The sequence below is a fragment of the Carassius carassius genome, chromosome 32, assembly GCF_963082965.1.
Source record: "Carassius carassius chromosome 32, fCarCar2.1, whole genome shotgun sequence".
NCBI classification, from domain to species: domain Eukaryota; kingdom Metazoa; phylum Chordata; class Actinopteri; order Cypriniformes; family Cyprinidae; genus Carassius; species Carassius carassius.
Genome location: NC_081786.1, coordinates 27709890 through 27724756, shown reverse-complemented (window position 1 = coordinate 27724756; position 14867 = coordinate 27709890). Strand labels below are relative to the sequence as shown.

The 14867-nt window shown below is 40.2% G+C and overlaps 1 protein-coding gene and 1 pseudogene across 1 annotated transcript in view; both read left to right on the top strand.

Annotated features, from left to right (window-relative positions):
* Nucleotides 1–14867, top strand: part of LOC132113067 (collagen alpha-1(XII) chain-like) — a 171910-nt gene that overhangs the window by 46981 nt on the left and 110062 nt on the right. The gene's annotated exons all lie outside the window — the stretch shown is intronic.
* LOC132113424 (5S ribosomal RNA) lies at nt 12600–12708 on the top strand (annotated as a pseudogene).

Genomic DNA, 14867 nt, shown 5'->3' with positions numbered 1-14867 from the left:
AGCCTCTGACCATCATGGCGTCCTAACAATCCCCATATCCGCTGTGTTCGATAGAAGTATTGGACTGTAATAGGTGAGGATTTATTATTTCTAGCTTTCCTCAATGGGGTGTCGTTCAGAACACAATGGATTCGATCAGTTCGATGCAAAGGAGGTTTATTGTTGACAGTTTTGGCTATGCACAGAACAGCAGTACACAGGTTGCTTAAAGTATTTAGATGTGTGTGTTTATGGTCTACAAAGGGAAAGAAATAAAGATATATATTAACAAATGTCTCTAGTATTATTATACAAACATTACTTCCAAAACTACATTTCTCAAATAAAGAATTATCAGGTTCGATTCTATATTAAATAAAGAAATCAATATGCAAGCAACGAGAATATGCAACACCGCCACCCGGTGGTCAGAAATGGCATAAACATACAAAACCGAAACTAAATCTGAGGTAATTTAAATGAACGGCACATAATCATAAAGATCGCACCCTTAACTCGAAATAACAATAGTTTCAAATACTAATGTAACGGTCACACATACATATGTACAAATCAAACACTGGGTGCAATATAAATATTATAAATTGCAAGTAATATCGAACATAAAACGGCACATTCACGAACTCTCAACCTCACGCGATTAACGGATTCATCTCTCTTGAACATGCATCACTTTATGAAAGTATGACATCAAGGCTTTACAGCTCCTTAACAAATATTGATCACCAAACTAGGTGAACAGTCAACTTACATATATTTATTGACACACTTTGCACACACAGTCTTGCTTGTACAGTCCCGCTCATACAGTCCCGCTCTCTGCTGACGATGACTGACAGTAAATAGCGCATGCGCACATGACTCGGCCTTTCCAACACAGCCGCCCCCAAATTTGGTTACAAATTTGCTCCATTGAAAGGCCGACACTATAGGGACTACCGTTAGTCACTAGTGTGGCTTTTATCAACTTAATCTCGGATCTCCGGAAGAACAATCAGTCGAGCGATGGGTCTTGTGTAGACTTTGTCCTTAATCTGCACCTCGACCGTTCGAACTCGATTATCAACCCCCGGAAAGACATTAAGCACTCTCCCGATCTGCCACAATGAACGGGGTAACTGAGGGTCAACAAGCATGACAACTGTCCCGGGTTTGATGTCTACTGATGGATTCTGCCACTTTCCCCTGGCCTGCATGTCAGGTAAGTAATACTTTATGAAGGCCGTCCAGAATCTGTCAGACAATACTTGGGAATGCCTCCATCTCCGTCTTCCTAGGAGCTCAGACACTGGATATATGACTTGGGGTAGGGACCCATCCGGCCGCCCCATTAGAAGGCAGTTCGGGGTGATCGGATCTGCATCAGCAATGTCTGCTGAAACGTAACCAAGAGGTTTGGAGTTGAGGATGGCCTCAATCTCTATGAGGACAGTTTGAAGCACTTCTTCGGTTACTGATTCTGAGCCCAGGGTTGTATAAAGTGCAGCCTTTACTGAACGAATCTCACGTTCCCACACCCCTCCAAAGTGTGGAGCAGCTGGAGGATTGAAACGAAAGCTAATTTGTTGCTTCGCTAGCTGCTGTTGCAGATCACCACTGAGCTGACTGAAGGCTTCTCTAAGCTCTCTCTCACCACCTCGGAAGTTGGTGCCTTGGTCCGAGTATAACTCTGCAGGTTTTCCACGGCGACCTATAAACCGACGTAGTGCCATGAGAAAGGCATCACTATCTATAGATGTCAGCACCTCAAGGTGCACCGCCCGGGTGGTCAAGCACTTAAATAAAAGTCCCCACCGCTTCTCCGTCCGACGACCTATTTTGACCAGAAGAGGTCCAAAGCAGTCCATTCCGGTTGAATGAAAAGCAGGCTTGAACAACCGAAGTCGTGGTGGAGGGAGATCAACCATCTTCTGGGAGGCTGGCTTCGACCTCCATTTACAGCATTCAAGACATGTTCGCTGGTGCTTTCTCACTGCTTCTCTCCCTTTCAGTATCCACACATTTCGACGGAGCTCCGCAAACACTCGCTCTGGTCCTGGATGGCAAAGGCGAGCATCATATTCCTTTATGAGTAGCTGAGTGTTAGGGTGACTGGAATCCAACACAATAGGGTGAACTGTGCTTGGGTCTAATCCTTCCACCCGCCTTAATCGTCCTCCAACCCGTATTACCTCACCGATTCTGTCGAACTCTGGGGAGAGACAAAGTAAACGGCTGCTAGAACGAACAGGTTTACCACTCTTCAACAAATGGTAATCTTCATGAAAACTATCCATCTGGACCTGTCTCAGTGCGGTCAGTTCTGCCTTTTGGTAAGCACTGGCTGGAGGGGAGCCACTTTGTTCTGCCGCCCCGTGCAACTCCTGTGCTACTGCTTCGACCAAGTCTTTCCAGCTACTAAACTTGCTGCCATCTGCTGTCACTGCTGCTGAGTTAACCACGCCACAGAAGGCACTTCGCTTTAATTCCGTAGCATCATCAGGCACTAAGCTGTGCACAACTGGTGGTGCTGACCAAGAACTCTGAGGTTGGAGGAGGAATTTTGGCCCTTGGATCCAACGATTGGGTTCAATAAGGTCCTTAAGGCTCTTACCACGGGTAAGATCATCCGCAGGGTTCCTAACAGAGTCAATGTAATTCCACCCTTTAAGGTCAGTCAATTCTTGAATCTCTGCCACCCTAGTGCCCACAAACACCTTGAAGCGGCAGGATTCGGAATGTAACCAGTGGAGGACAGTTGTTGAATCTGTCCAGAAAGTGACCTTCTGGATCTTCAAGGTGAGCTCATTTTCAGCCAGCTTGGCCATCTGCGCTCCTATTAGAGCAGCACACAGCTCCAGTCTAGGAATTGAGCACTGCTTACGTGGGGCAACACGTGATCGGGCCATGAGGAATGAAAGGTGTACCTTCCCGCATGGATCTTCTGAGCGAAGGTAAGCGACTGCCCCATAAGCCTTCTCAGAAGCATCAGTGAAGATATGGATTTCCTGAGTGACCTCTGAGTTGTCCATGCTGGATGGAATGTAGCACCTAGGGAGTACTACAAGAGGTAAGCATTGAAGATCAGCTTCCCACACCCTCCATGCCTGCTGAAGATCATCGGGAAGTTGTGGATCATCCCAGTTCCTTTTCTTAATCCAGAGCTGTTGAACAATCACCTTGGCTCGTGTGGTGAAAGGAAGAATGACACCAAGGGGGTCATACTGACTTGCTAACACACGATATATGTTCCGCATCGTCAGAGCACTGTAAGTAACAGGTCTATGCTTAAATCCTAGGTGGTCCGACTCACAGTGCCAATTCAGTCCCAAGGTGGATTCACGTGGGTCTTCTTTATTCTGTGAAAGCCACAACTCTAGTTTGGGAGATCTGGCTTCTGGTGGCAAGTGACTGACGACTTCTTGCACGTTGCTGGCCCATTGAAGGATATCAAACCCTCCGGACGCTAGCAGCTTACGAAGTTTGTCTAGTAACTGCCGTGCCTCTTGAGCAGATGGGAAGCTCTGTAGACAGTTATCCACATAAAAGCAGCATTCCACAGAATGTCTCACATCTTCATCCGCTGTGCTGTGCGATGAGACATGTCTTTGGAGGGCGAAGGATGCACAGCATGGACTGCACGTGGGTCCGAACGGCAGCACCTGCCATTCATAGACGTCAGGGGGATCGCCGCGTCTCATGCCACGCCAGAGAAAGCGCAGGAGGGGTTTGTCCTCAGGTAAGAGCAGAACTTGGTGGAACATTCCACGTATATCACCGCTGATAGCAACACAATGCTCTCTGAAACGAAGTAGAACACCTAACAGAGAAGGGCTCAAGGTTGGACCAGGCATCAAGGAATCATTGAGGTTCAGTCCTTTATATTGGAAAGAGCACAATTGAACACAATACGGTCCTTATCATTGTGGCTGACTAAGTGGTGCGGGATATACCAGGTCTCCCCTGCCATAGTGCTTGCAGCAGCTGAGAGTTTGGTAACTGCTCCATTCAGTTCCAGCTTTTCAATTTCAGCATTGTACACGGCTGCTTTCTCTGGATTTTGGGTTAGTCGTCGTTCCATACTCCGGAGACTTGGAACCACAGCCTCTTTCGGAGCACTAAAGGAGGGTGAAGCCTTTCTGCGCAACAAGGGTGTCGCGTAACGTAATATTCCATTCACCTCCATGGGAGTTGTCCTGGTCTCTAAGAGGTTAATGGCATCCTGGTCCTCCCTAGACCTTGTCACCTGCTTTTCACAACGGAAAGGCAAAACATCAAGTTGCCATAGCCTTTCAACATCTCTTTTGAGTTCTAGTTCCGCAGGGGTGAGAGACAGGAAAAGGCACTGCTGTGGCTGCAACTTGGTCTCCAAGATCTTGGCTGGTCCCTGCAGTGTCCATCCTAGCCTTGTCTTTATGGCGGCCGGACCCCCAAGTGGACCAATTCGGACAGGTGCAATTGGTGTGATTAGATGGGTGTTATCAGCTCCGGCTCGAAGGACCATTTGTTCGATAGAAGTATTGGACTGTAATAGGTGAGGATTTATTATTTCTAGCTTTCCTCAATGGGGTGTCGTTCAGAACACAATGGATTCGATCAGTTCGATGCAAAGGAGGTTTATTGTTGACAGTTTTGGCTATGCACAGAACAGCAGTACACAGGTTGCTTAAAGTATTTAGATGTGTGTGTTTATGGTCTACAAAGGGAAAGAAATAAAGATATATATTAACAAATGTCTCTAGTATTATTATACAAACATTACTTCCAAAACTACATTTCTCAAATAAAGAATTATCAGGTTCGATTCTATATTAAATAAAGAAATCAATATGCAAGCAACGAGAATATGCAACACCGCCACCCGGTGGTCAGAAATGGCATAAACATACAAAACCGAAACTAAATCTGAGGTAATTTAAATGAACGGCACATAATCATAAAGATCGCACCCTTAACTCGAAATAACAATAGTTTCAAATACTAATGTAACGGTCACACATACATATGTACAAATCAAACACTGGGTGCAATATAAATATTATAAATTGCAAGTAATATCGAACATAAAACGGCACATTCACGAACTCTCAACCTCACGCGATTAACGGATTCATCTCTCTTGAACATGCATCACTTTATGAAAGTATGACATCAAGGCTTTACAGCTCCTTAACAAATATTGATCACCAAACTAGGTGAACAGTCAACTTACATATATTTATTGACACACTTTGCACACACAGTCTTGCTTGTACAGTCCCGCTCATACAGTCCCGCTCTCTGCTGACGATGACTGACAGTAAATAGCGCATGCGCACATGACTCGGCCTTTCCAACACGCTGATTGGCTTCATCACTCTGTCTCCTCTCCACCAGTAAGCTGGTGTGTGGTGGGCGTTCTGGCGCACTATGGCTGCCGTCGCATCATCCAGGTGGATGCTGCACACTGGTGGTGGATGAGGAGATACCCCTGACAATGTAAAGCTATATAAATGTAAAGAATTATTATTATTTATGTCTATTTATGTGTTTTTTTTTTTTTTTGGTTTTTTGTTTGTTTTTGGTTACTCATTGAATCTAGAACCTTCTCACTTTAAATTTCTTATAAATGTATTGCTATTTCTTAGCCCATTTTACATTCATAAATGTACACATTCCCATTCACGCCTTCCGTACACTTTTGACCACTTCTGTCCTGATTTATTTTGAGAGGAGGGTCTATGGGCCTGAGGGTCAGTGTATGTGGGCTTTTTCTGATCTTTCTTCCCTTGTTTAAGTCTGTTTTGTTCATTCACTCTTACTTTCACCTTCCAGTTAACCTGTGTATGTGTGAGTGTGTTCTGTTTGTTTAGACTGTTATGTGTTTGTGTTTTAGTTTAATAAAAACTTTTGTACTGTGCAACCATGTAAGTCATATTTTTGATTAATGTATTTATAACAGGGCTCAAGGCTCTGATATAGCTGAGGTTAACCTCTGCCTTCAGAAACTGTTTAGAACTAAAACTTTTGCCAAACAAACAACATTAAACTTTTACAGCAATGCAAAATGAGAGAGGATATTAAAGGGGTAAATCAAATGTACAAAGAAAATTTATGTTGAGAAGAACAACTTTACGTCGATGTAGATTTAAAGTGCAGAGAGAAAGACAGAGATGTTAAATTAGATTTTTAGGTATACGAACAATAACTGTGAGAAAGAAAGAAAACATTTTTCGCTCTGAACATTGTTCTTTTCACCTTCTGCCACTTTTTCTCACACAATTAATGTTATATAATATTTGTATGTAATTGCCAATTACAATTAACATTTCAGGCTGAAATGTTAATTGTAATTGGCAATTACATACAAATATACTGCATATCTGTCTAACACCAGTGGATGGCACCAAGTGACTGTCTTTATGAGTGAATCACTGAATCATTTAGTCAACCAATTCCTTCAAACACTGATTCATTCAGGTATGAAATGACAGTCTTTATGAGTGAAATTAATCACTAAACCCTTCTGTCAACAGATTAATTATACCATGGTTTTATTCAGGAAAGAATACATTTACTGGTTGCTTCAAAAAATTGATACTCTCTGAATAAGTACTTCTTTTGATAATAATTGTGTATTATTTATGCATACCTCTATGTAGACATACCACTGTTTTTATATACTATTATTATTATTATTATTAGTATTATTATTATTTTTGCCCACGATATAGTAAGGAAGCTGGAATATTTGAATGCAACCACTGTATTTATGAGTGAATAATTTAAAAATGTAGTAAACAAATTGATTAAAAATACTGAGTCAATCAGAAAAACAACCATCTTTATGAGTGAATAACTGCATCATTTAGTTAATCAATTAATTCAAAATACAGGCTGCGTCTGAGATCACATACAGTACTTATCTATTATATTAGGTGAAAAACATTATGTGTAAAGAGTAGTACATCTGAATTCACAGTTGAAGTCCCTTTAACAAACCGACCTTCATGCACTATTTTCTGTGGTGACAAAAATAATATTTCTTAGATTAATCAACAGATTAGTTGATTTTAATATTGATTCTGCTCTTTGAGCTAATTTGCTACAACGTTGACATGGAATCTACTAATAGTTAATAGTTAATACTGCACTGTGCTATATAAATATTGATAACATCATTGAATACCATATAATTAATATGTTAATATGTTATTTAACAGTGTACTTAGCTTGCCAGGTGTTAGCATCAAACAGTTGGAATGCTAACCTAATTGTACAGTTGTTGTTTTTTTAAAGAAAATAAGTGAAATAAGACAACATTGCCTTTTAATGTGGAATGATTTCAGACATTGGTATTGCATTTAGCATTGCTCCTATTATGGACTCTACTGTGGCATGAGTTCTCTTCCTTTAAGAATATTACAGAAATATTAAAGGTTATTTATTTATATTTTTATTGCACCATATAAAAATATGATTCTGTAAGTTAAAGGGGGCTCAGGTCTTCAGGGAGCGTCAGTCTCAGAGACAGTGGATGTCTGAGAAGCAGTATCTGGATAAGATCCATTGGCAGTTCAGAGGCAGTGGCCAACTGATATTCAAAGTCAGACTCAGAGACAGTGGAAGCTTCAGAGGTCGTGTGAGTCTCTGAGGTAGTGTCAGTGTCAGTGTCAGTCTCAGAGCCCCTGGCACCTTCGTTATATTCAAGGGCAGTCTTCGAGGCAGTGTCAGTCTCAGTTGCAGTGGTAGGCTCTGATGCACTGGAAGTAAAGAGGCAGTGTTGTCTTTGAGGCAGTGCCAGTCTGAGACGAACTGTATGTTTGAAATGTACTTTCAGTCTGAGATGTAGTGCCGGTCTGTGAGGCAGTCTCAATTTGAGAAACAGACTTAATCTGAGAGGCAGTGTTAGTCTGACAGGCAGTGTCACTTTTAGTGGAAGTGTCATTCTCAGACGCAGGGCCAGTCTCATAGGAAGTGTCAGTCTCAGAGTTTGTTTGAGTCCGATAGACCGTGAAAGTCTTAGAGGCAGTGTCAATCTCAAGGGCAGTGTTATCTCTGAGGCATTTTCAGTCTCAAGGACAATCACGTTCTCAGGCATGCTGTACGTCTCAGGGACGAAGATGGTCTCAAGTGCAACGTCCGTCACAGGGACAGTGTAAGTCTCAGGTGCACTGTCCATTTCAGGATTGATGAAGGTCACAGGTGCACTTTCCATTTCAGGGATGATGATGATCTCAGGCTCATTGTCCATCATAGGGACACTGTAAGTCTCAGGTGCGCTGTCCATTTCAGGAATGATGAAGGTCTCACGTGAACTGTACGTCACAGGGACAGTGTTAGTCTTAGGTGCACTGTCCGTCACAGGGACAGTGTTAGTCTCAGGTGAACTGTACGTCACAGGGAAAGTGTTAGTCTCAGGTGAACTGTACGTCACAGGGAAAGTGTTAGTTTCAGGTGAACTGTACGTCACAGGGACAGTGTTAGTCTCAAGTGAACTGTACGTCACAGGGAAAGTGTTAGTTTCAGGTGAACTGTACGTCACAGGGACAGTGTTAGTCTCAAGTGAACTGTACGTCACAGGGAAAGTGTTAGTCTCAGGTGAACTGTACGTCACAGGGACAGTGTTAGTCTCAAGTGAACTGTACGTCACAGGGAAAGTGTTAGTTTCAGGTGAACTGTACGTCACAGGGAAAGTGTTAGTTTCAGGTGAACTGTACGTCACAGGGACAGTGTTAGTCTCAGGTGAACTGTACGTCACAGGGACAGTGTTAGTCTCAAGTGAACTGTACGTCACAGGGAAAGTGTTAGTTTCAGGTGAACTGTACGTCACAGGGACAGTGTTAGTCTCAGGTGCACTGTCCATTTTAGGAACAATGAAAGTCTCAGGTGCACTGTCCATCTCAGGGACGATGATTTTCTCAGGTGCATTGTCCTTCTCAGGGATGATGATGGTCTCAAGCGCACTGTCTGTCTCAAGGACGATGACAGTCTCAGGCACACTGTCCATTTCAGGGACGACAATGGTCTCAGGGACAGTGTTAGTCTCAGGTGCACTGTCCGTCTCAGGGACGATGAAGGTCTCAGGCACTTTGTCCGTCTCAGGGACGATGATTGTCTCAGGAGCACTGCTCGTCTCAGGGACAGTGTCAATCTCAGGAGCACTGTCCGTCTCCGGGACAGTGTCAGCTGCAGAGGTAGTGGCAATCTCAGATCCTGTTTCAAAAGAAGAAGAGGGTAGAAACTGTTACGGTATTAGATCTACTTTTATTGTTATCAGAATAATAGTAACTAGTGTTGTCAAAAGACCCGGTACTTCGGTACCAAGTCGGTACTAAAAAAATGAAAATGTCACGGTACCAGGTTTCTGTAAGTACCGGTGGTACCGAGGACCCGTTCAAACCAGGTTCTGGATGCATACAGCGCTATGATTTCCGCGAAGCAGAAAACGCAGACAGAATCTCAAAATCCAGTCATGAAAATGAAACTTACATTTTAATATGGACAGTCAAAAATTTATCAAATCAAATCTCCATATGGACCAGTATCTGTAAATGTTAAGTCGCAAAAGTTGGTTGAAATCTGCATCCTGCATGTTCTGCGCGCATGTCTCTGTGTGAATGAATGAATGGTTTGTTTGCTACATAGACTGAAGCGAATGACGCTTGCAATAATGAGGACATACAACATCACCAGAACTGTCACTTCACAAGCATTTTACCGTTTCATTTGAGTAAACCCAGTGTCAATTTAAAGGTATTCATGGAAAACCGTCAAAACAGCCTCTACATTGCGAGTAAATCACTCGTATATGTGAATAAATTTTACTCAGGGCGAGTAAATTATGTCTATTGTTAGCCATTGGCTAATAAATTCTTAGATTTTACTCGCCAGTGTGTGTGTGTTCGAGGCTATTATAAGATTGGCGCAGATATATTTTCACTCGCTGAACACTGACTGAGCGCTTCAGAGTTCTCTCTCCATCAAGCGATCTGTACTTTTCAATTCATCTCAATGGACGCACAGTACACCTGTATTTGCCTCTTTTACTGTCTATGGTATTTGCCGAACTGTACGCTTTGTGTGAAGGAGCACGACTCGCCGTCGCTTTGCTGATAGCTCTGTTTCTCACACATGCAAAGAGAGAGAGAGCGAGAGTCTTACCACGCTGAATCGACATGCTACATGTAAACTATATTCTTTGTTGTCTTCTCCTGTCAAAATAATGTAGTTCATTTAGAATTATTCATATTTTCGAACAAGCAGAAGATCATCACCACCAGTCTTATGTTCAGATAAACGACAATGCATTCATTACAAATTAATTTTTACATAAAGGCATTGTGCTAGAAATATTACTATTATTTTGTAAAATGTATGTGATACTGCTACTACTGTTAATTAAAAATTAATCACACAATATTTCTTCCATGTTTTAATTTTAATAGAAAATCCCCTTTATTTACCAAAAAATAAAATGTGTTTAAATTTCATAAATTAAAAGACAAATTAAATTTGGATGAAACTTGTTTACTGTTTTTCATAATTATATTACTTGTAGAAGAACTTTAAACACAATTGTAAATAAGTATAAAGAATGGCATTGGTTTTATTTTTAGTGATAAAAAGTTATTTTTTTTTTAATCAGCATATTTTTGTGTTTTGCTCTGGTACCGAAATTGGTACCGAGAACCGTGGATTTTCACTGGTATCGGTACCGAATACTGAAATTTTGGTACCGTGACAACACTAATAGTAACTGTTATTAAAATGTTGAAACTTGTTTAATACTTTTATACTTAATACTTCTATATGTAATACTTCTCTATGCATAGATTTGTAAAAAATTATATTAACAGTTTTTAGTGTGACCCTCAAGTTATTGTGTACTCTGTTATGTTGGCTACTTTGCCTTCAAATTTAAGCTGGCAAAATGAAATGACAGTTAAATCATAAAGCTGACATCACTTCTTTGGATGGAAAACAACTTGATAATGTTAGTGAAATATTTTTTTGTTAATTTTATCTGATATGGTCAATCTCAATATGCCCACTCTATTATGGAATATATATATATATATATATATATATATATATATATATATATATATATTTAAAAAGTAAGTAGAAAAAGATATATTTTTTGTCCACATTGTTAGCAAAAAATAAATAAATAAATAATAATAATAATTCAGTCAATTAAAGTTTTTTTTGGAGCATCGATAGTATAAAAAGTAAGCAAATTGCTTATAGAATTGTATCTGAAAAGAAAACGATGAAATTATCACCAGATAAGAATGTTTTTTTTTTTTTTTTTTTATTTTTTTTACTGTCGTTAATAGGTTCCTAAAAGGGTGAAGATTTTTAATCTCACATTTCAAACCGATTTTCAAAAAATACTTAAATATTATATATTTCAGTTTCTGATTTTCTACATTTTATGATACCCAAAAGGCACCAGACACCAGGAATGAATTGTATGCTCAGATGTAGAGAGATGACACAACAATTTGCTTACCTTCTGTGACAACTGGCCACTCCAGTTGTCTCTTGGTTGTCTTTCTGGTGATCTGTACTTGTTTGGTGTCCTCCTCTTTCACTGTATTTGGTGATTTCTTTTTCACCCTGGTGGAGTACCACCATAACATCACCAGACTGGCAGTGATCAGCATGGTTTTGTTTTGGGGAACCAGCTGAATCTCCTGGAGTCTAGATAACTGGGCAAAGTCTTGCAGACAGACTTATAAACTTAATATATTCAATACTGAATTAAGAGTTCAATGAAGCAGAGAGAATATTTGTACATCAGAGCGAAACTTGCAGTCGAGCAGAATGCAGACGAGCAGACCGAGTTGTAAAAGCAGATTCTGAACATTCTAATTCCGAACTGTGACGTCACATACAGCGGTGTTCTATCGATTTGTACAAAATGTTAGGAGAGCGGCGGGATTTATTCAAAGCATTCTAGGCACGTGACTATGGTCGCATGAAGAGATGTTAATTAATGAATCTATCTCTATGTCAGTCTCTCTCGGTACGAGTGAGTTTTTCAGTCTTTTCTTTATCTTTTGCTCACCAATGGTGTAGTATGAGTTTTGTTGCTGTTTTTTTTTCTTCTTCTTTTTTCATTGTGAATGACTAGGGGTTTAATCTGTCTAAATATCACCCCCTGATTTTTTTTTGGGGGGGGGGGGGGGGCAACTGTTTAACTGTTGGGGGTGAAATCGGCATCTATTTTACACTAAAAAATTGCGAGTAGCCTACCTGGATTGTGATTGTGCTAGTCAAGATTACAAATGGCATCTGTTTATCTTCACATTCTGTAGAGTAGATGATACAGCGTTTGTTATTCTATTCCCTTTGACGCGATCGATAAGGGTTCGAATCTGCCTTTTGGCGAACTTTTTCCCCTCCCTTTTCAAATATCAAATCACATCAACTGCAGCACCCCCACTTCCAATGGTTGTTTTTCTCTAGTTAATCGATGTTATTGCAGAAATGCTGCACTGTATGTTTGATGGAAGCGTGAAAAAATAGAAAAGACTTTTAAAAGACTTAAAAACACTTGAGTGGAAAAGGGTCTGTTTCTCTTTGGCCTCGGTGTATCTTCTTTAAATAGTTCGCTCTTGAGTGTTGTACTCGCTTACGGCCATACCACCCTGAACACGCCCGATCTCGGAAGCTAAGCAGGGTCGGGCCTGGTTAGTACTTGGATGGGAGACCGCCTGGGAATACCAGGTGCTGTAAGCTTTTGCTTTTCCTTCAGCTAACACGCTTGTCCAAGGCTCAGCTTCCATTCTAGTTCCTTTACACTTCTAAACGGATTTGCTGCTCCTTGTTTTTTGTGTGTTTTGTCCTTCTCTGTGCCGTCTTTCTGCTTGCGGTGTGACAAAGGACAGCTCAGCCTCGTCATTCTTCCTTTCTCCTGCAGGAGGCGATAGACAGGCCTTTTCTCTCTCTACTACAAACTCTTGAGCGCCCCGTGTTCTTTTGGAAATGACGCTCTTCTCTTCATCTTGAGACGGAGCTTCACAAATTTGATTGTCATCCGAACCCGTTAGTGGTAAACTACACAGGAGATGTACCCTCTTAGATTTAAAGTTAATTTCCAATAAATTAACAAAAAACACATTCTCATGTTCATGTTTCTCTGATGTTGGTGTATGATCAAATGATTTGCAAGTAAACTATTTAAATCATGTCATGTCTTTTTACAAATTTTTACTTTTTCATTACTTGGAAACAGGACAAGGTTTTTAAATCAGTTCAAAAAAAAAAAAAAAAAAAACCTTTAACCTGTGAGCGATTATTTATTAATTTTAGGAAATAGGCATGTCCTTTCTGTTTTTAAATAATTAAATTCATCCCCATTTACTTTCACTCAAGGTGCCTCAGCAATATTGATTTGATTTATCCATGTTAATCTTATTCATTAATAAATTTTTATTTTATTAGTTTAATTAAATTTAACCAGGTTTGAAATTTATGTTTTTAAATAACTAAATTCACCACAAATTACCTCAATTTAAAGTGCCTGACCACAATATTTATTTCATTTTATTTGGTTTGGTTTTATTTTAACCAGAAGACATTTCTGATTTTAAAGTTCAAAAATAGGCCTCCCTTTACTTCCACATAAAGTGCGTCACCGCAACATTGATTTTTGAATTTATTGATTAAAATGTATATTTTTATTGTTACTTATTTCTTTAACTTAATTTAGTTCATATTAAACAGGCATGATATTTTTGTTTTTAAATCGTTCACATATTCACCCTCTTTTACTCCCAATCAAAGTGCCTCACACATCAACATCGATGTTTACCTTTTAATTTATTTCTTAATTCATTAAGGAATGAACTAATTCATGTACATGCTTCACAAGCTCGCCATGCAGATAATAAAGTGAGAAGAATAGTATGCGTATTTGGCGTACTTCCCAGGGAGAGGGCTCCGAGCTCATCATTCGGATGGGTCGACGGTGAGGAGTTGATTATCTGCCCGTGATCCTCCACAAATTTGTTAATAAAACATCGCTGCTCACTGATGGGGGATACAGACTTTATGTCTCTGGATATGATTTGGCCTCTGGTGTCATGCAAAATCAGGGGACAGCGTCTGTGATCCTCATTGACCCAAACTGGCTGGATCAACCTTGGTGTTGGTAGCTCCTCCTTGACAAATTCCTCTTGGGAGGGACATGGTGTCTCAAGCAAGAGGAACGATATGGCACCCCAGCCTGGAGTTGTAGAGCCTTCATGTGTGGTTACTTTAGGGGTCCTAGAGAAGCTAAGCAACCTGCCTTCCCTTGTGCTTGACACGCTCACTGAGTCTTGTGCACTTTCAACTAGGTGTCTGTACAGTTCTAAATGGGGAGTGTTTGTGAAATGGTGCTGTGATAGAGATATCGACCCTACGAGCTATCCCGTGTCAGAAGAAGCACAGGCTAGATATCAGGAGTCTACCATCAATGTTTAAGTTTTAAGTATTTTTTTGTGTGCGTCTCTCTGAGAGCGTGAACAAAACACCCTGAAGTTGACCTTTCATTTTAATATTCTGAGGCAATTGTCACTCTTGCCGCATTATAAAATGCTTGTCAGTTTTTGCTTGCGATTTGCATGATTAACCACATTTGGCTAGTTTATTAAGCTGGCATTATTTTATAAGGTTTCAGAAATCACATTTTAAATAGCAAAACGCAAAATTGTGTGCATTTATATAAATTTCATTTTTGAATTTTTTCGTTTTTGCATTTAATTATATTTATGCATTTCCATATACTTCAACATTTTAATATACTTTTCAACTGAAAGTTTTTCTTTTGTTTCTTCAATAAATAACAACTTTTATTGTCATTTTCAGGTGCTGTTTAGGCACCAGTACTGTTTTAAAAGTATAGATTTGTCACC